Below are 23,419 nucleotides of genomic sequence, written 5' to 3' on the forward strand. Positions count from 1 at the left end.
GGAAAAAAAACAGTACAATACAAATAGCATGTATGTAGTATGTGTTGCAGGGATGGTGGAAGAGGATGTATATACAGATATCTATGTTCCAGTTCAGGAAGGTACTTCAACATGCCTTTCATACTTTCCTTCACTTCAGTGGAATTGCAGATGTGCTGAAATACCTTGCTGAATCTGTGGTGGAGCATGGAAGAGAACCCACATGGGGCATAATTTGGCTCTGTATGTTTTAAAAAGGAAAGAAGCAGCTCTGAAATAAAATATTGCAACAGTTTAACTTAGCCAAATTTCCACTCAGCTTCAAGCTGCAAATGTACAACTACCTGTGCTCCTGCATAGATAGGCACACCAATATATTTTAATAAGAACTAGGTGCTATTATTTATTATTTTATTTTATTTTGCATATGCAGGGTGAGTAGCTGGTTGCCAAACTGACCAGTTATATGTACAAAAATGGGTGTACAAAAATGAATACTTGATCTGTTGGCTCCACCAAGCTGAATTTGGTACCAATGTATCACATGGGACAGATCCTTGGCTGTGGAAATCGACAATGCAAATAGAGCTATGTCAGTTTCCATGAGCTAAAGATCTAGCCCCAACTTTATCTCTGCATTCTCCTGATATGAATCTGATCAAAGGTATTTATTTTGATTTTATTGACTAAATTTGAAAAAGTTTGGACCACTTTTGAGTTATAAGCATCCAAATATAGTCAAAGGTTATTGGATTTTGTGGGGAGTTTGAGCATCTCAGAAGCCTCCTGAGTCTTTACAACCCATCAGGTCAGGAATTCCAGAACTAAAAACTATGAGTAATTAAGAACTGACCAAAATAAATCCTGTTTCTGCTGTATCTATTGTCTCAGTGGCACTCACATTACTGCTGAAGGAGCTGTTACAGCTGATATGGTCAATAAGTCATGAACTGATATACTTTCCTCTTCTGAATTGCTCCTTCATGTCAGGAATTTGCATTGTAATAACCCCCTAATTATTTATTTACTCAGTCTGGGCCACAGTATGCAAGTTAAGGTGTTTCAACTGTGTGTTTAACTGACTGTGCATAATGGCTATTGGGGAAATGAGAGTAATTAGAGAGATTATAAAATGATCTGTAAGTAACAGTTACTGTACTATTTTGGTTTGGGGGTTAGGATTTATATAAAGACAAATCAAAGCTAATCCAATCACAAGAACCCCTAAATTTTAAGAAGCTTAAATGTAAGATTTGAACACCGAAAAACCAGGTCCTTTAGAGTTAAATCACTTTGACCTCTGTTTCTCCCATGGTGCATTTTTTTTCATTGCCCATCAGCATGATTGAAGGTTGGGGTGTCAACACAGATTTTCTGCCTTAACTGATTTTAATTGCTATTGGGGGTTTAAGTCAAGCCCTTAATATTACCTTAAATGCACTTTTTGTGGTTGAATTAATGATAGTTGTGAACTCTTTGGCACCTGGTACATTTAACATTAGTGTTTCTTAATGTCTGGAAATTCCATCTCCTGGCATCAAGGGGCTTGAAATCACTTCCACCATTTCTAGAAATAGCTGTGACCTGCCTTTCACACCCTTTCTGTCCTTTCAGGCTAACCTGAGCTGTCTGAAACAGAACACTATTGAAGTAGGTGCCTTCTTAGTATTTACTGCTTGGCAACTTAATTTTTCCTATTTAATTGTAGGTTTCATGTTTATAGTATGAGGAAGGATGCCATGTAAATGCACCTTACTGTATATGGACAGCCCATAGAAGTGGAACGGTTGTGGTTTCCTTTCCACAGTGGGTGACCATCTGACATTAAGAAATGCCTTGCTGCGCAGTTATCAAGTGCAGCTGTTTAAAACACACAATTGACCAACTCCTACTTGGTTTCCTTCAAGCCAGACACCATTGGGTGTGGGACCAAATGTCAAACTGGACAAAGAAGGCAAATATACAGTGAGATGGGCTATTGTAGAGAAGAAGCAAGAATAAATACAATGCAGACAATAGTGGCATTTCTGACAGTCCAGTGGGTGCAAAATACAGTGCCTTGCTTATTCTTCCTGAAATCTTGCAAAGTAAAAACTAGTAGGGTACTGGTTCTAATAGTTAGAGTGGCTGTTACTATCATCTACTACAGTACATGTAATCCACTGGCTTCTGTACTGTAATAACTGTAATTTTATAATCCTAATAATCTCGACTAAAAGATTTTAATGGGAAATTGCCTTAATTAGTAGCATTGGTATACGATAGAAATGGTTGGTGAATAATGTTATTGTTCCCCTGGAAGAGAATAGAGCACACACATTTATTTTTAATTTTACTTATCCCTTCCAATTAAAAAAAATTACCATATGTCTAGCTCAGTAAAGCAATGGCTGAATGATTTATATTTGGGAGCATGAGATGGTTATTTCAGATTGAATAAAATCCACAGCACAATGATGCAAACTACTCCTAGTGAGATTGAATATTCTGCAAGTCAGTCGATTTACTCTAGTTCAGGACTTGCTTTTAGCACAGGGTCTCAAAAATTTATGTCATGTTGGGTAGATAACATTCATTGTAAGTCATTTGAAGCGTTGGGGGTGAGGCATGAAAGCTGCTAAACACATATCTTTTAGATAAATTCAGGACAATACATCTCTTAACAATATGGGATAGAATTTTCAGAAGTGCCTGAGGCCTGGTCTACACCTAAAATTTAGGTCAATCTGGCTGTGTGACTCAGGGATGTGAAACATTCACACCCCTCAGAGACATACTTAAGCAGACCTAAGCCCCGGTGAAGACACCTCTAGGTCAAGGGAAGAATTCTTCTGTCAATTTAACTATTGCCTCTCGGAGGGATGGATTAACAACAGTGATGGAAAACCCCTTCCGTCAGTGAGGCAAGTGTCCACACTATGCAATACAGCAGCCCAACTGCAGTGCCATAGCTTTACCGCTACAGCCTCTGTAGTGTAGACATAGCCTAAGTGACTTACAGACACAAGTGACGTTGAAAGCCAATGAGACATGCTCAAAAGTCACGTAGGTGCTTTTAAAATCCCATCTCACGGACACTGCAGTCTAGTCTTGCCATGTGTTGCTTGGCACTGTCCTCTTCCTGTATACTATACAATCTCACAATGCTAATCTTACTAAGTAGATCATTTCCCTACCACTGTTTTAGGGGAGCATTACTCTTCATCTCCAGTTGCTCCATGCCTTTCAATTACTTAGTGCTGGGAATGAAGACGTGCAGCTCTGCCTGCCAAGTCCCCAGGAGCACATGAGCACAGCTGAGTGCAGCAGGGTTGCCTACCTGACCACTCCACCTGATTGGCCGAGGGAGTCAGCCACCCTGCTCTTAAACCCAGCAACAACAACTGATCTCTGGCTGCTCAATGTGCATGCCCTCAGCTGTGATCCCTCCTGTGCCAGCCCTGCTTCTGCCTTGTTCCCAGCCTGGCTCCTGTCCTTCCCAGTCCACTCCAGCCCTGCTTCCCTACTGGCTTCCTGACTCCCACTTTGACTACTGGCTTTGGTTTCTGACTCTGGCTCTGACCCCCAGCACTGGCTCCTGGCTCCTGCTCCAACTATTAGGCATGACTGCCCACTTCCCAATTCATGACACTTAGGAGACATCAGGGATATGGCTGTTCTAGCCAGCTCACAGGAGATTCAGGTCCCTGTAATTTACCTAATTAGATCCCCACCTCTTTGGTCAAAGCCACTGTGGAGGCATTAAACCATGAAGGGGTACTTAAGTCAATGGCTCATGCCAGTCATGCTGTCCCTTTCCAAGTAAGGGCTCATCTACATGACAAACACAATGAATCAAGGGATCCAGGTCCAGTACATTTGTTACTTAACCTAGTTACAAAATAGGTAAAACATGTAATGTGAATGGGATGGAATCATATCCGTCTTATCTGTAAAAAATATTATTTTTGTTTGTTCCTTCTGAAAGCTCTTTAAAAGAAGGTTCCAGAATGTTAAAAAAGGAACATTATCCCATTTCGAAAATTATAAACAACCTCTGAGAGTGCTGCTGCTCACTTTGCTGAATGACATCCAAACCTACCTAAGGTACGGTACTCAATGGAAAGCATGCCAGTTCCATTGTGGGATACCTTTTAATTTCTGATGCAAATCAGTGGAGATAATATAGCTCCCTGTGCTTTCATGTATGTGACCACAGGGTGTTATTCTCAACGGTCAGTTACTTTGATGTGGGTAGCTACATTTTTGCATGATTTTCCTTTAAAAAATGGAGCAATTTATTTTATATTTTAAAAAAATGTTTTCTTAGGCCCTCTTTAAAAGGTCTAATGTAAATATACTGATTTGGGAATAAAAAGGTCATCCTTTTTTTTGGTTTAACATCATTCCCAATGCCCTTCCAGATTTTATTTGAGCCCTCACATCCAAAGACTTGAACCAACACTATCTAGCTGAAAAAATCATAGGCTGAAGGTGGTAGGTCATGCTGCAATTCCTGATTATTACTACTTTTATTGCTATAGTGTGTGGAATCCCTAACCAAGATTGGGACTCCATTGTGCTAGGCACTGTCAAACACAAGATCTGTCCCTCAGATTGAAAGCTGTGTGGGACGGAGCCTAGCTATACAAGGACACAAAGGAACAGAGGCACAAGTGACTTCCCCGGGTTCACACAAGAAATCTGTGTCGAGCCGGATATTGAACTCAGATCTTCTTAGGCAGGGGTTCTCAAACTTAATTGCACTGCAACTCCCTTCTGACAACAAAAATTACTACATGACCCCAGGAAGAGAGGAGGACCGAAGCCTGAACCCGCCCTAGTCCCGCCACCCCAGGTGGGGGAGCCAAAGGCCGAGCCCCACCGCCCTGGGGCGGGGGGGAGGGGTTAAAGCTGAAGCCCAAGGGCTTCAGCCTGAGGCAGGGGGCCTGTAATTTGAGCCCTGCCACCCAGGGCTGAAGCCCTCGGACTTTGGCCCCAGACAGTGAGGCTCAGGCTTTTGCCCCAGACCCCAGCAAGTCTAAGCCAACCCTGGCAACCCCATTAAAACGGGATCATGATCTACAGTTTGAAAGCCACTGTTCTTAGGCATAGTTCAATGGTTTAACCACAAAATCGCACTTCCTCCTTTTTACATACATGCCGTGATTTTTATTACTACACAACTAGGATTTTGAGAGCATGTTTCTGATTTGTATGTATCATATTAATTCAAACTGGGTCAAGCAGTAAGAGGACAGATGGGGATGTCTTTGCAGGTTGACAGAGAATGAATAGTAGATTATTAGAAAGCTAGATTTCAAGACTAAAAAAAAATCAGATATTTAGAATATGCAGTCTCCATTTGATGCATAAATACTCCCATTAGCATTAATACGAGTCATGTAAGTCCATCTAGAAAAGTATGTGTGTATATATGTATGTATGTTCTCAGACAAATTTATGTCCTCTGGTTTATAAAGAATTTGTATTAAATAGGAGTTTTAAAATTACAAACAAATGAAAAGAACCCAATCCTCCTTGAAGTATAATTTCACTGGGGCCTTCCAGCAGATGTTTAATCCTTTTAAAAATGTGTAAAATGTACTGCTTCAATGATTTCCTGAGTGAGGTTCTTAGTTGGCATTACTCTCCCTTCTTTGCATTGAATCAATGTACTAAACTAATTATTGGCTCGGGTTAGAGCAATGCTAGAGTTGCTGTGTCTTAGATGAAATTCTGCCCATGGGCTCAATAAAAAAAAATACTATCATGATGAATACAATCCTGATTGGGGGCTAGTAGGAAGGAGTTCTTTGAAGGTCCATTACCAAGGTAGTTTTGTGGTTCTTCTATTAGAATATGGACTCCATTTTGAAGTTGAGGGAATTACAATGAAATTTCAAGATCCATTAAGATGGTTTAGCTCTTATTCATCAACCTCTTGGCATCAGCACTGGAGACTCTTAATGCTAGTAGCACTGGGGAAAATGCTTGTCATCCTCCTTAGCTTCATTCATGGCATTTGGTTGAGAGAGTAAGTTACTGATCCAAAGGGGAAGCTTCACTAAAAAGCTCCTCTATTTATAATTGTGATAAAACAGCAGTGCTCTTTGCTAAGATAATGATTTCATGGACCATGAATGTCAGCCCCTGCCATGGCAAACAGAGCCAAAACAATTACAAAGGACAATACAATAAAGAGCCTGAAAAGACAGAACACAGCAGCAGTAACTATTGTGGAAGGGGAAACCTCTCTTGTAACAGTGATGTGTGGCAGAAATCAGGATCAATGCCTATTAACATTTTAAAATTGAAATTCTGAGTGATTCACTTTTTTCAGTCCAGTTGCTGGCATTTGATATGTTATTAAGTAACTCAGTAGAAATCTGTTAAAGGCATAACATTGCTGCACAAAGGATGCATTCTTCTACCAGATTTCTTCCTTTAACTCCCGCTTCCCTTCCGTGCGTGAGTGCTACAGAATTGCCAACCAGGGCTTTGCAAACTTGGTGGGAAAACATCTGAATGGGACAAATCACGACATTTAACCCCCCCAGCGTCTTCACAGACTTAATTTGTGGGCTTCATTGTTTTCAGTCTAAAGCTTCTCTTCCCTTTCACACAAATCCCCACAACATTTTCATTCGTATTGTGAAATGCTTATTTCACCAAGGAATAGCCCTAGGATGGAGGGCGTAGAATTAAGGCAGCAGAAAACTGGTCAGGACACTCCATGAGGAGGTGGGCAATAGGTGGCAGAGTAGTAGTAGAAGAGGAAAGAAGAGAAGCAAACTAGCTGGACAAGATATGGTTCAATACCCCCAGAGGACTCTGGCACTCTTCTTCATCATAGCGTAAACAGTAACAAGCATGAAGACCGCACAACTGATGATCACATAGGGACATATACGTAAACCCCTCCTACCAACCCCATGTGTCAATAAACATGAAATGTTGCAGCAGACAGCGTGGGTGTCATTTTGATACTAGCTCTGGGTACCCCCTACAAAAGTGTTATTTCTTTCTCCCCATCTGGTTTTGGGTAGAATGCATTCTAGTTCCCAGGCTCCAAACAAGGCACTCTGGCCCACTTCAAGGGCTAGACCCCCAGTCTCTGGAGCTAGGCTGATGTATGCCATCTGTGGATCTGATCCAGTGGGTTTAAGTGGGGCATAAGCATTGCAGAGGGCCTTTCACATCTAGGTGAAGCAATGTGAAACATGCAGTGTGATTGGTTTTCAATACTACTGCAGCATTAATGCAGTAACTAATAGATTACAGGGCAGATCCTGAGTAGTACTGGTTCAGATACAGACCCAATCCATAGGTGCTTGAACTAGAGGTGCTGGGGGTGTTGCCGCATCCCCTGCTTGAAGTGGTTTCCATTATATGCAGGATTTACAGTTTGGTTCATGGCTCTCAGCACTCCCACTATACACATTGTTCCAGCACCCCAGCCCAGGTCCAGGGTTTGGGCTGTTATGCAGATGCAGGCACTGGTATGGGTCTGAGTTCAGCTTTTTCCCAAAGTTCAGATGTATTTAGATCTGTGTTTGGGTTGTGACCATCTCTAGTATATTCCATCTAAAACTGCAGTGATAGCCAAATCAGAATAAGCCATGAAAGGTAACCTGAGATAGACCACTGAGCATACATGCTCTCTCTATACTCTTGTCTCTGTCCGTGTGACTAATATTCTGGGAGAACCCTTCTGATTTATTATCTTTACTATCTACAGCCTGTGCATATCCCAGAACCCATGTCTCTTCTTCCTTCTGTACTATCAAAGTTGGCCTCCTGCAAGGTACTCAGGAGATAGTATTCACTTGCTCCCGTTGGTGCCAACAGCACTAGAAGCACACCCATTCAGGGGTGAGTACCTGTAGATGATCTTTTGCAACCTATTAGGTGTAGACTTGAGCCTTGGCTACTGTTAACTGCTCACTAGCCTGCCATACCCTCTCTGCTAAAGTGCTTGTCCTAAGTCTAACTGAATGTCAGCTACATAACTACATTAAGGAATGGTAATGACTAAATTAGTAACAAAACAGAGCCTAGCAGGGCTTGTAAACAAACAGCTCAGCAGCTCACTAACACAAGCAAGCTGCTTGGCTTGATGCTCAATGGCCAAGACTCCCTTCTTTCCCCCTGCTTGTTTAAGCAGCTGTAGAAGCCACATGCTTCTGCAAAGGCTCAACCCAGCCCCCTTCCACCCAACAAATTTCTTCCTGTTTTGCGTTAGTGAAGAAGAAGAATGGCAGGAGCATCAGCATGAAGTTTCCAGTTCCACCCAGAAAAGCAAAGTACATAATACACAATAGCATTATGAAACTGGACCTTTTCTGTGGACACTGGGAAGGCTACAAACTCAAGGCCATATCTGGAGCTCAGCGGTGAAGGTCCACTGACATCAATGAAGCTACACCAGTTTATATCTCCAAATCTTTCTCAGGTCCTGCTGATCTCACTGAACTCTGAAGGCTTCCAGCAGAAAAAGTGGCATGTGAAGGCTTCAGGATTCTGTACCTTTTCCCTATCCTCAAACAAGGCTTAATATAATTGGAGCTTATATGGAAAATTTAAGGCAGAAAGATCAGACTATATCTTGAGGCCCAAAAGAAGAGAAAGTCTATCACAGGACCCAGTATGATGTGAAAAGGAGTTGGTATTGACAACACTCAACAGAATGGGAACAGCTGGCTGAGTGAAGTCATGAGCGTGCCAGTCATAACGTGTTCAAAATCTTGTTTTGCACGAGAGAGACAGAGGATAAAGTGAACATTCTGCCAATTTTCTGCCCTTTCTTTTTCAGATAAGGTGAAGTTAAGCTCAGTATCCCCCGTTCATTATGAAGTGGGAGGAAGTGTAAGAGAAATGTATTTTGCCAGCCATAACAATGACCTAAAAGGAGATATGTGGCCCTGAATAATTTAGCAGTTTGGCACCTGCATTTATACAAAATATGTGATCTTGCTACCAGAAGAAAGAAGATCTAATTCTAAACACAAACATAAGGTGTGTCTCCCTAATCTATAGGACACTATATTTCAGAACTCTTTCTTTAGATATATTATAAATAAGCAGAAGCCACAATCTGATAATTGTTATGTTTCTAATAGTTATTTTTAAAGCTATTTTAAAATCCCATTAATCAGAAAAAGATAAAAATGTGTGCCTGGGAACACTGAAGGTATAATTGTATCACTAACTGGTGTAAAGGGTTACACATACAGGACTTGCTCTAACTACATGTTATTGGAAATAGCTCATTCAACGCTTACTGAATGCTTTTCCAGAAGCGACAAAGTGGGTAAGGTCATATCTTTTATTAGGCCAACTTCTGTTGGTGAGAGAGACCAGCTTTCAAGCTTACACAGAGCTTGTCTTCAAGACTGGGAAATGAACACAGAATGTCACTGCTAAAAATGCTTCTTTAATTAACACCAAATCCTATTTTGAGCCTAAGATGGCTTTTAGGATACTTCATCATTCCTCTACACCAATGCCTCTTAAGTTTCCTTCCATTGCATACTCTCATAAGAGCCTGGTTCATATCCCACTAAAGTCAAAGGGAGTCTTTCCATTGGCTTCAATGGGCTTTCAATCAGGTCCTAGATTTCTTCACTCTCCCATGATTTGCTCTCTTAAAAAGCAATGCCCATTTTATTGCTTCCTTCTGTGCACCAATTCAAGCCTATGCTGAATTCAATTAGTTCACACTCTACTGATTGTATTCTCTAGTTTCTGGCTCATAAAGATGTCTTGTAGGTAACTTTTAAAATTAGTTGCTGATGTGTGTTTGGATACTATTGTTTCCCAACAGATGACTGCATAGTTAAAGTACCTCATGAGTATAGTATCTTGTGGCACTGAATAGTATTTAAAAAATATTTTATCACAGTTCTCCAGTCCAGTTGGTCTATAGCTTATGTCCATTTGGATTTCCCCTTTGCTTTCCATTCCTTGCATCATATTCACAATATTTCACTACCGCCCTCTCTTTCAAATAAGTTGCACTCATTGACATTCACATTAGTTCTGAGAATTATCCCATCACGTTTGAATTGTGCCAACTACTGGAGTGCATACATAATTCCTCATTTAGTAAGTCCTCTATCAGATCGCTTGTAAACACCTTCATGTAAACAAAGCAACAAGTTCTTCACACACTTTTATTCAAATGTGATTTTTTTTTCCTTACGTGATGAGACAGGAGTAATAATTATATACACCCTTGGGTTAGTGTATGTTAATATTAAAGTGAATTATGACATGATCAGACTGCAAATGAAAATTAATGGCTGTTTTATAGAAATGGGGCCAAATTCATCTCTGGTATAACTGGTTGCAACTCCACTGAAGTCAACTGAGTTGCCCCAATACTAAATTTGGTCCTTACTATCTAATGTAAACTTGAGAAGTAAGCATTGCCACACTTCTGTGTTACATTCTTAAGATAATAAAGTTTAACCAACATAATAATTGTTTGGTATTACATTTTAAGTGCACCTCCAACACTTCTTAGAATAGTGAGAAGAAAACGACAAAGACGACTGGAATAAACAGACTTAAGATATGTGCAGTTTCCTTGTGCAGACAATACAGGGGGAAAGAAAAAGAATTTGAAAGCTGCAAGAGTCTGACCAAAGATGTCAAGGGGAGCCTTTGCATTTCTTTCAATGAGATTGGATCAGGCCCCTTATTGGGAGCCATAATGAAGTTTATTTCCAGTTGATACAGTTGATTTACTATTCTATGATTCTATATATAAAATTATACTACCACCATGAGTAAAGCGCAGATTACACAATCAGAGCCCATCTGAATTTAACATGAAAGAAAAATCATGCTTAGTTACTCTTGCCAAACTCTAAAAGGAAATATGTTTGTAACCTTTCTGTGTATTTTCCTCTCAATCTGTGGCTATGTCTCCCCTGTAAAAAATAAAAATAAAAATGTGTTTTTACATTGAATAGCTAACCTGAGATAGATAGTCCAAGGTAAAAACCTACAGTGCCTTGTCTCCACTAAAGTCTTTCATTGAGATGGCTAAGAGGTAAACACCTGGTAGTGGGGAGAATATGATTGACTTTAATTAGCTATGTTGAGGTAAAAACTACCCGTGGCTTATCTCCACAAGGATTTTACATCGAGATGATAATCTTTATGTAGAAAGACCCATTTTTGCAGTGAAGATAAAGCAGGAGTGGCATGGGTAGTTCCTTGTGGGCAGACATAAGCCAGACAAGGAGTCTCTCTTCCAAGTTTCAGAGTAGCGGCCGTGTTAGTCTGTATTCGCAAAAAGAAAAGGAGTACTTGTGGCACCTAGGAGACTAACAAATTTATTTGAGCATAAGCTTTCAAATAAATTTGTTAGTCTCTAAGGTTTCACAAGTACTCCTTTTCTCTTCCAAGTATTATTTATGAATAAACCAAGTTCTTATTGTTACCTAAACCTTAGCCTACCATATGTCTGTTGTGTGTAAGTAGGGAAATAAGGTAGTTTATGTTCATGATACAGAAATAGCAGGTGTAAAGAAAGGTAGGAGGAAAAGTTCCCTTGAGTTTACAGATTAGTAGAGGTGGTTGAAAGTTTTTGATTGAGAGTAGGATGAAATTTTTCACTGAAAACTCAATTTTCAAAACACCCAAAAACTTCAGATGAAAATTCGTGTCAATTTTGGGGATTCCCTGACCAGCTCTTGTTTGTCTAATGTTTGATGCTTGAAACATGTAGTAAAAATTTCAGAATTTTTCCAAATTTTGAAACAACCCAGTAAAAATAAAATAAAATTGAAAGATTCCTATGAAATTTGATTACTGTGTTTTTCAAACAGTGCAATACATTAGAAAGAACTTAAATAAACAACATAAAAGCACAGGAACATAGCTTTCAAATCTTCCTAATTTGGAGGGACATCACTCATTGCAGTTCCACATTCTATACAAACGATGTTTCCTCACTTTTATTGTGGAAAATATTTACATCTAAAATAAAGAATCACAAAATAGAGCCTATTTATTCTGAAAGAAAGAATCCTACTACATTTTTTCTTGAGTGAATTGATTTGTGTATGTCACTCACTTGGGGTCTTTGTCCCACGCTGTGTCCAACATTTGCACATTGGTGGGTTCAGAGGTATGCCTAGCAGGGTGCTGGATAGGAAAACAACCAAAGTGCTGGAACTAAGCAGTGATGTTTAGCACTTATCTTAGTGCTTGGGTTTTTTTAAGTATTGTTTTGAGGACAAAATAAAGATTGTAGTTGTCTTGTGATCAACAACTGGAACAAACTACTCAGGGAAGTGATAGGATACTCAGTCTCCTGAAGTGTTCATCTCAAGACTGGATGCCTTTCTGGAGGTGGTACTATAGTCAAACACAAGTTATTGAGCTCAATACAGGGATAATTGGGAGAAACTCTATGGTCTGTTTTCATCTGTTTTCTGTTTTCATCCAGGGGTTCAGTCTGATGGGTGATAATAGTGGCCTTAAAATCTATGAATCTAGGTAATAATTTTTGCCAAAGGAAAGGACTAAGTGTTCAGGTGGGATAATGTGAGAGAAGACATGGGGTGAAATCCTGGCTGCATTGAAATCAATAGGAGTTTTGTCATTGACTTCAGCGGGGCCAGGTTATCGCCCACAATGTCAGTGTGAAAACAGCCAATGTAAAACAAGGAGAGATTATGTAAGACAATCAATGCTAATGAATAAATAGATGGACAATTCTGTGTGGTACAAAGAGCCCACAAAACAGAAGTGATGTTGTAAGACAGAAATCACATCAAATTCAGTGATCTGTGTTGTTAATAATATCTTAGATTATTCAAACAGAAGGACTAACCCAAGCAGAAAAGTACACCTTCCTGAGGTAAAGAGGCGTTATTATCCCTATCGGTAACTGTGGCACAAAGTTGTTTGCACAAATAGATTCCTCTTCAGTGGTTTCCCATTTCACAAGTTCACTGAAAGTGCTTGAGATCATACTGTATTCATCACTATCAGATACTATAGTGGAAATGGTAACGGTAGTACCAGCAGCATTTTCTTCTAGGTGAAAACTCCCCTGCTCCCCTCATGATGCCACATTCTCCTTTCTCCTTAGATCTAGGCAGAGGATGGAAAATCTGTTTTGCAAAGGATTTAGAGTTTTTTGAAATCTGACTTTGTTTAGAATCGGCACAAAACCTGAAAATCTCAAAATTCTCCAGGAAGGAAAATTTTGACTTTTTTCTCCCCCAGCTGAATGAAAATATTTCCTTTTGATTTCAAACTTTGGTTAAGTTTTATATTGTATTATATGATATATAATGTAATACAAAAGAAACAAAACATTTCAAAATAAAAAGTTGCTACAAAATGAAAAATTTAAAGGTTTCCTTTCAAAATGTTGACAGTAGATTTTGATTTGGACAGAACTGCTTTTGCTGAGGGAAAATGGTTCTGTCAAAGTTTTTCTTCCCAGCTGTAGTTCTCAGCTTTCTGACTTGCCCACATCACTCAGCTAGAACAATACCATATTCTGAATATGTGCAGTACAACAGCTTATATACACTACAACCCTTACGACAGTCAGGGAAGTATATATTTTTAATGACAGGAAACTGTAGGAATTGGGGTCTTCCTGAGTGTTTTATTGTCATTTAAATAAGCTTCCACCAGGAGCTGATGATAATGTCTGAGTTGCATTTTCAGAGGAGTTTTAATGCAGTTGCAATACCATATTTCTTAGCCCTAATACTCAATACAGAAGAAGGGCAGCAGGAAGTCATGGCTGAATAAGGAGGAGGAAGACAATGACTAGCTGTCTGGTTTTTCTCCCATTATTAGATTGTAACTTCACAGTAGCAGCTTCTATTGCAAATTCCTTGTAACTCTCCAGATTAGCTTTCAAGTATGCCTCCCTAATGATGGCAAACCTCCGACTGAGTAAGGGAGATAAGTATGTAACATGAAGGCTCTTTCAGGTTGGAAATACATGTGTCTTTATTAAATCAGTTACCTACATTGCCCATCCATTCTACTAGTACCATCTCTTTTATAACTATGTCTTCAGGTTATCTTGTTCCCTGATAAAGAGAATGTTTATTGATGTATTTATTATTTATAGTACAGCAGCACATAGAAGTCCCAACAAAAATCAGAGTCCCATTGTGAATGTTTGATTGATTCTGTCTGATTGTTACTGGCCTGTGTGACTTCTTCTAATGTGTGACTCAAACAAATATATCATCACCATCCACAGCTTCAGAGTCTACTGTGCTCTGTATGTGTCCTGGTGGGCATCCCAAATAGCTTTGCTGAGTTCAGTGGAATACTTCTTGATGTACCTCAGCAGGACTGAGATCAGAATTTCTCCATTGAACCTAATGACATTATTCCGGATATACACCACTTTAATAAAAATGAGAATCTGTCCCACTGCTGGGATTTGGTTTTTGGCAAGCCAGCCAGCTAGCCTGGCTCTTTAACAGTCAAATTGATATTTCCGGATTTAATCCTTCCATGGGACAATTGATTTCCTCCCCCCTGCAGTTCTCAGAGAACTTGACGGGCCTGTGCAGAGTGAATAAAATGGTTGCCAATTTGGATTGCTGCTGCCAGAAAATGTGTAATAAGAAAACCCTGCACTAGCAGGCTCAGACACTGTACAAAGTAGAGCGCATACATAGATTTGTCATCTTGCCCTGTTCTTAAATAACATTAGCTCCTTTGTGTATTGTGAGAAAACAAGGGGGAAAGTCCCTTGGAGTTGAACCAGGCATTTATTTGTTCTTGAGCATGCTGGCTGCTGCACACTTCCTTTTAGAAAACAAGAGGTGAGCACTGGTGCTGCTTGTTCTGAGAAGTCAGTGCAAGTGTTTGGCAAATGGTTTTCGTGACACTCGATGTATGACACTCAGACAGGAAGCCTATCTCTTGCCCGACAGATGTTACAGGAGAAGTTGTTTACACTTACCCTCCCACTGCTCAGTGTGTTAAACAGAGCTGCAGGGCTGAAGAATTGCATAGTTTATAAAGGAGGGTCAAGGTAGCCGTACTGTAGGTAAAATCATGGCATCAGAATCACCTTGAGACCATTTTAAATTCCTGTCTTGAACCAAAGATTATAGCAATTCATCTTACTTTTGACTATTGCAGTGATCATGCTTTGGGGAAGTGAATGATTGCAGTGATACTTGCTTTACATGGTACCTTGTCTCTGTTTTAAAGGGAATTGTTTTTAGCTTGATGTGGCAGTCAGTGTGAATATTCAGCTCTTGCTGATAGACGCCTCTCTTCAGTCCACCTCCTTTTCTTTGCTACAAGCACAGGGGGGCTGGAACAATTTTTATATTGGGGGTGCTGAGAACCATTAAACCAAACTGTAAACCCTGTATAGAATGGAAACCACTTCAAGCCAGCGGGTGCTGCAGCACCCCCAGTTCCAGCACCTCTGCACAAGCATACCCATGTTGCAGTGGATATAGTAGAGTACAGTATCTAGATGGATTCTGGCCTTGCTACAGCTCACTCTGTTGCAATTACACAAAGCAACACTGGAAAGAGGGAGAAAAGAATTAGAAGGCTAAGTGGTTAATTTTCTCACTGTCAGAGTTCTGCTTTGCTTTCTCTGTACTCCCCACAGGCTACTTGAAATTACCACCTGAAGAGAAATGCAAGTGAAAAGGACAAGGGGAAAATAAAACCTGTAGTGTATTTAGGCCTTTGTTGTATAGCATTACTATGGTGCATGTTTGCATTGTCTTCTTCCTACACATGTACTGGAAACAAACCAAGAAGCCTTTTAAAGTGCTGTTTTGCTTCTTTTTGGGGCTAACAAATAACACCCCCCTTCATCAAGTAGTTTTGGATACCATAATAAAAATATTTGGTGTCACTAAACAGTAAACTCTCTGCTTTTTTCAGTCACTTTATTTGAAAAAAAAAAAAAAAAAAAAAAAAAGAAAAACAAACTCAGACACTTAAATATACTATTTAGCTGGCTCTATTTCCTTTTCCCTAACAGATTGGTAGTGGCTCAAAGTTAGCTAGGTGGCTGTTTCCTATGCAAGATAAACTGATGATGAAAGCCCAGTATCCAGAGATGACAGGATCACTAATCTATGAGGCTGACATCCATACCACACTGAGGCATTCAAAAATCAACATGCTTCTAAAAAAGGATATCTAGTATTCTGATGTCCTCTTGGCAAATGTGGACCAGCCACTCTTAATCCCGCAAAGTACAAATGTATCTATGTCAACTCCTAACAAGCTAGAGTATCTGATTCCATCTCAAAAAATACAGACACACTCATCTTATATGAATGTTTTACATTACCAGCAACTAGTCACATCTAAATGCTAAATCACAGCATTTCCCCTTAAAAGATGAAAAACATGAGTCATAAGTGTAACTGATTAATGATCAGACAACTCAGTGAGTAGTTTCCCCAAAAGATTATCTACTCTGTTTCTTAAGGGTAACCTGCAAGGGAAGAAAACATAAAGTTGAGCCTTTTTTGGTGTATAGTTTTCCCCTGCTTGCTTTATACATTAAAATTCAGGACCTGTCTGAACTGGAAGACTACAATGTCTCAAAAACCTCAATTTGTAAAGCTCTAATCAGGCAGGCTGATCTGCACAGATGGATCTTTGATCAGCTAGCAGGACAGGGTTCAATAAAGCACATTTCTACACATAATGTCATTTCAATTGCACTCCACATAAAGCACAAAAAATGTTTAGCCAACCAATGAAGCTCCTTCCATGAGACTATACTTTATATAAGTTGAGGGTAAAAAAAAGAAGCAACAATATTTAAAACATGTAACTGCCAAAGATCAGGTATAACAAGTGTGGAATAAACACCCCAGAAAGGTTTAGAAAATTGGATGAAATAATGTAGCAAAGAGTCTCCCTTAGAGTCAAAGCTTAACTTAAAAAAAAAAAGCACTCTTGCAGCAAAACAATATAAAGCTTTAAGTCTCCTCTCATCCCCAACTCAGCCTAAACCCAGAACAAAATAGAGCCTTTTAACCTCTTCTCCCTTTTATACTTCCTGGTTTTCCTCCTTAATGTTGCAATTAGCCTCAGGTGAGTCCAGTTCCATTCCTAATCACCCTAAAATGGGGTCCTGGCCAATCCAAGTGGGAAGGTTTTGCCCTCTCTGTGACAGGTAAGGTAATATAACCCACCATAGTTCAGCAGCAGTTTGGTTCAAACCCATCTTTTGCTATGCATGGCATTTTTCTCACGATGGTGCATCATTTTAGTTTTTTCAATGATCTGTTTTATTTTCAGCAGGCTGGACTCTCCACTCACAGCAGATGTACACCACTGTAGCTCCATCAGTTTCAGTAGCATTACCCCTGGTTTACATTGGTGTCAGCGAGAGAAGATTCAAGTCTTGTCATTTTTGAGCCCTATTCCCATTTAACCCATAGAAGGAGCTGTTTGCAGACAATTTCTCAAAATAAGGAGCACTTGTGCTCCCTGAAAATAAGTAACCTTTTGATTATACAAGAATAAGACTTATCTTTTCTTCCAGGTGTCCATATGTCTGCAGAGGGGAATCTGGTTAGTTCTCAGCAACTGCCTCTCCTCCAAGAACTGCATACTGAAGCAAATTCCCAGCTTATTAAAAATAGCTTTGTTATTTTTTTCCACTATTCCATAGTGCTTTCCCCTATCTTTTTATTTTACCTCTAGCCTTATAAAATATATAACATTTCAAGTACATCTTTATTTTGATTTTTTGAATGCCACAGAAAGCCCAGTCCACCTCCCAGTCTTCTCTAGGAATTGCAGGGAACCTCAGTCCCGTTAGAAATAAGGAAGAACTGACTAAAGGACAGAAGCCCCAGTGCTATACAGCACTCATCCACTGAATATAGTATTTCTCCACTAAATGTCTTTGCCTCATATTATGACTGCAGGATCTGCAGGCAGTGTTCCTTGCTTTCCACAGGTAAAAGCAATGGAGATGAGGTCCAAAATATTGACAATAAAGCAAAAAGATGAGCTGAAAGCATGGTGGACTGAACTAACCAGGGTAGGAGAACTACTGAACTTATAAACTGACTCATTACGGGGTGGATTTTTGGTTTTTTGTTTATTTTATTATGCTTTGTCCCTTTTTTATTCTGGGAGAATTACCATATGGAGAGCAGGAATGTTTGTGTCTTGTGTTCTTTGGATATTGAATAACTGGAGTTCAGATAAAATTTAGTTTAAATTGTACTTGTAAAGATTTCCATGAAAAAAAAAGGCTGATGTGATATTTGATCATGCATCATCAAAACAGCACATATCCTCCCCTCTCCAGCAAACCGGACTGTTACATGGTTATTTGTAACTTCGGTTAAGGATTTGCACCTAGGTTTAACAACTCCCACTTGCAATTACTGCTTAGAACCTAACTGCTTCTTATTTAAAAATTCCAACTAGGCTTCTAATGTAGACTTTTCCATTCCTCCATGTCTAGCTTTTCACAATCTTTCACCGTACCACATATCTCTAGTGCCTCAGGCTAAGATATCTGAGTAGCACATCCAGTGATATTGTTTGAATAAGGGAGTTTCACCTCCCAATCATAACACATTCTTATCCTTGTACATAATGCTCTGAACCAACAGCCTGATTCAATCATTGACAGTCTTTGGCCTCTCTTAATTGTACAATCAGCTATGGTTTCTAATTCTGCATCCATTAAGGTCTCTACATTTTTCCTATGCTACCATAACACAGCCACAAAGATTCCTGTCAGGCAGCTGGTTAACAACACTGTTTTGGTAAACTTTTAAACCTATTTGTAATGCTAGAACCTAAATTGGTGGAATGGCCTTGCTTGTTCCTGAATTAATTCAGCCTGGAGCTAGGAATGCATGTGATTATGAAAGTAAGAAGAAAAGTGGGGGCGGGGGGGGGGGAAAGAAATCTATTGAGAAACATGATGTCATCCTGATTGCAGCCTATTTCTGGAGTTAAGCTGTGAAACCCATGATACATTTTGACACATAAATGTTGCCAAGTAAAACTGATATATAATTGTTAATACGGTTACAGCCGACTGTTTTTCAGATAAGGAGTTAAACAGTTATATAGAATATAGTATTTGCGAAACATAGCACCTAGCTGGTTCCATGCTTTCATTGGCTCTAGGGTTATTCCCTATCATATTTAAATAAAGAGACTAGATTATTGGGTACTTTTAGAACAATGGGTTGCTTAATGGCTTTACGGCACTTATCTTATGTCAATAGAAAAGTTTTGCGTTCCTAAGGCTATGTCAAGGGCAGCGAAACAAGGGCTACATTCAGTGAAACAGGCATTTGTTTATTTTTTTAATGCCCATTTAAGGGCCTGATTTTTGAGTCTTTGAACATGCTCACAGAACTCAGTTAAACTCAGATTAACTTTCAGAAACGTGTGCCCATGTGGGAAGTTAAATCTGATAGACAACATTAAAGGTTATTATGCACAATTTGTTCTAGATAAGAGTAATGGTAAAACTACTTCCTCATCTGTTTGCCATGGCATAAAGAAAAAAAATCCCCCATGACAGAATTATATTTGGAACTCCATCATATGAGCTTTATCCCTATATAATTTACAGGACTCAATAATATAGTCAGAGTTATTAAGAGTAGGTAATACCAGAGGAAAAAAGATACCAGGAGGGCCAGGCAAGGAAGAAAAGAGATATGTGCTGTTTTGATTGCAAATGAAATGGAGAGTGGCTGTAGCCAAGAGACAACTGAAAGCTGTTTCAGACAAGACCAGCAGAGAAGGCTCTCAAACCTCAGTGCTTTGACTGTGTGAAGGCACAGACAGGAGTTGTTAGAGTGGCTGAGCACAGGGAATCAGAAGGAGAGCAGAGGGAGTTAAGCTTAAATCCCATTGACTTTTACTGAGACATGTTCCGAAAGACTAGATTTTTAAAGATATTTAGGCACCAATGGGATTTTCAAAAGCATCTAGGGTGGTAGATGCCTGGATGCTTTTGAAAATCCCACTAGGCTCTTTAAAAATCTGGCCCTAAGTATTTAAGTCATTTTTGAAGAAGGGATTTGGCTCCTCAGTCACTTGAATGCTTTTGAAAATGTTCCCTATAGTCATATCTAACAGTTCACAAACAAACTATAGTAACCCAATAAAAGTCATTAGGATTGCACTGATGTAAAACTGATATGGAAGGAGAATTGAGCCCATTGTCCCTAATGGATAATTAAGGAACAGAAGAGGGTGATTCAATCATTCATTTCAGCTTTAGAGTTACAAGCAGAAAAAAATAGGGCTTTTCTGGCTAACTACCTGATGTCTCGCATCTACTTCATCCTATAAGAAACTCCTGCATTCAGCCACACCATTTCCTCTTGTCTACATTGCTAATGCTGGAACCTAAGTTGTTGGAATGGCTTCTCTGTGAGACAGACTCTCACCTCTGTTGCACTGATGTAAATCCAGAGTAGTGATTCTGGTCTCAGTTATACCAGTGTGAATTTGGAGTAGCTCCATTGACTTCAGTGATTTATATTGGTACAACTGAAATCAAAATCGAAGCCTGTCTTCAGCTTTGTGGGATCATTTCAAACTCAAAGTCATTTTAATTGCATTCTCATTATTATCACAGTTCTGAGCCATTTCCTATGATTTTAATATCTTCTCTTTCTCTCTGATGAGTTCTGAACGTCCAGCCTGCGCACCATACTGAGATCATAGGAAAGATCCACAGATTCCTGCTTTTCCACATGAGCACTGTGATTACAATCTGTTTTCTTGTGGCTAGGAAAGGTACAGGAGAAAATAATCTGATAAGTCTGCAGAATGTTTTTATTGTCATGTCAACAAAATATTTCCTGCCTCCACAGACCATTGAAGTACTTAGCATGCAGCATCCTTTCAGTTTTGGAGAACACTTGAAAACCACTGGCAGAATTTTGTTATTCCTTTTTTTAGCTACATAATGAAAAAGCAAACAAGAAATATGCTGATTCTTAAACAGACTTTTTTTTTTCTGAAGCAACTTTATTTCTTAGCTTTGATCTGATACCAGAACCCAAAGCACTTACTGGCTATTTCTAAATAATGAGTCTAATGTTTATGCTCTGAGCCTGAACTTTTCTGGTTTTGGAAAAAAATGTGACTTTACATAAAAGTCCTTTTGATGAAGAGATCTGCAGTCACAGGAGTTTTCGATACAATGATGAAAAGGCCTTTCAGATTGCTAACTCGAATACTGCTCAGCACGATATTACTCAGGAAGGGAAGACACCGACAGAACAATCCCACTATTAGTCTTCGCTTTGCCAAGTGTTGTGTTAGTCATGTTCCTGGTGAAAAGTCACAGAAATGGGAAGTAGAGGTCCTACATCTTCTAGGGTGATGTATACATGATAAGGGCACCCTCAGCTGGGTGGTCTGTGGCACCAGCTCACTCTCTTTTTTTAACATTTCATTGAGACTTTAAGAGCTGATTGCTACTTAGAAGGCAAGAGATTCATGTTTTCTGGGATTGTCACTTCAGTCCAAACCTCTCTGCAGTTCAGTCTACACAAGGCAGCTGCACACAGTTCTCATTCAAGAATATGATAGCACAAAACAGAATAATTCCCCCTTAGGCCTCCCCCAACCCATGTCTGCTCAATAAGAATCTCAGGTAAGATTATAATTTGACATTATATTATCACAACAAGCATGGCCCAATGGATAGGACAGGGAACTAGAAGTCAGGAGAGCTGAGTGTGCTATTGTCTCTGTCATTAATGTGTCTTGGGACAAGTTGCTCTGTTACTCGGTTTCCCCATAAGTAAAATGGAGCTAATGATACTCTCCTTTCGTTAAGTGCTTTGAGAGCTAAGGGCTAAGTGTTTTTTATTGTTTATGTGGACTTGACATGTCTCCTTGCCCTGAACTTCTGGGCCAGATACTAGGACTTAATCTACAAAACTTTAGTCATGGGAGTGCTCCTCACTCAGTCACTGGCTCCAATGAAGTGAGCTGTAGCTCACGAAAGCTTATGCTCTAATAAATTTGTTAGTCTCTAAGGTGCCACAAGTACTCCTTTTCTTTTTGCGAATACAGACTAACACGGCTGCTACTCTGAAAACTGGCTCCAATGGGATTGTTGCTTATGTGGATTGTTTTCCTGATCTCATTTTACATCAGTGTGAATCAGAAGTAAGTCCATTGACTTCAGCTGATTTGCACCTGTGCAACTGAGATAAGAATCTGGAATGGGAACTTTTCTCTAGGGTTTGCGTTGTAATGTTTTCTGGAAGGAAAAAAGAGATTGAAAAGATATTCCACCCCTGCTCCGAGATGACTGCCTCTGCCACAATGAAGGTGTCTAGAGAAGATCAGGTGTTTTGTGTCTTAAGGACAGTGCTGCACATGAGGGGTTAAAATGAGAAGTTACTTTGGTTTTGGAGATTTATTGCTTTCCTCCTGCTATATTTGTAAAGCTCATCATTACAGTCAGGCAGCCCACACCCCTGCAGCTGTCTGCACATTTTTGCCCTCGTTCGAGAGTTGTACTTTACTTTAGGAAATTATAATTATTAAAACACACAAGGTCACGCTCTAGATGAACTTGGAAACCATTCAAATATGTTTCAGGTTTGAAACTATTTAGCCGCTATGGCCAAGTGGTGATTTCAAAACAAAGGAATGGTTAATTTCACACTTCAGATAACATTTCCCCCGGAAAGCAGTAAAGCATGTTGGTACAGAAATTATTAAAGGTCAAAGAGACCGGAGAAACATAATCAGTCGTTAGCCCAGATAATTAGATATTAAAAGCAGACTTTGAAAAAAAAAAGGATTCTATTTGAATGAGCTGATGCCTGCACCTTATCATTAAATCACCTTTTCCATTTGAGAGAGGTAGCATTTACTTCAGCAGAATTTCTAATGAGGCGTAGTTTGAGAGTAATAACAAATATCTGTTTCCACCCACTGCAACATTTTAAAATGTTCTGGTCTTGTGTGATTTGACAAACTTCATCAGGATATAACTAGGATTGAAATCCACAAGCTCATCACCTCACAAAATGCCCAGCGGTATCTCTCACTGAATGACTTTCCACAGTGCACTGTAATTGTCAGAGGAGACCAGTGACAGGTGTTTATGTTCTCTAAAGCAATCTGGATGTAAATGAACTGCTGTTAGTCTCTCTAGAACTGGGAATGGGATTTCAACAAAAAGCAAGTTTTGAAATATCAAATGACTTTTGTACCAAAAACACCCTGAGATGGTTTTCTCTTTAAACGTACGTGGGATTCATCCTGGCCAAAGCAAATTTCTCTTTATTCTGAGTAAAATAAAACTTCCTTAAACTGGATTCCAGGGTCTATGCAGGCTCATCAGCAACCTTTCAAAAAAGGACTTAAAAGAATGTTTCCATTAAAAAAAACAGAACAAAAAAATACCAACCCTGCCTTTATGGACACAGACATTCAGAATTAATGT

The sequence above is a fragment of the Dermochelys coriacea genome, chromosome 10, assembly GCF_009764565.3.
Source record: "Dermochelys coriacea isolate rDerCor1 chromosome 10, rDerCor1.pri.v4, whole genome shotgun sequence".
Lineage (NCBI taxonomy): Eukaryota > Metazoa > Chordata > Testudines > Dermochelyidae > Dermochelys > Dermochelys coriacea.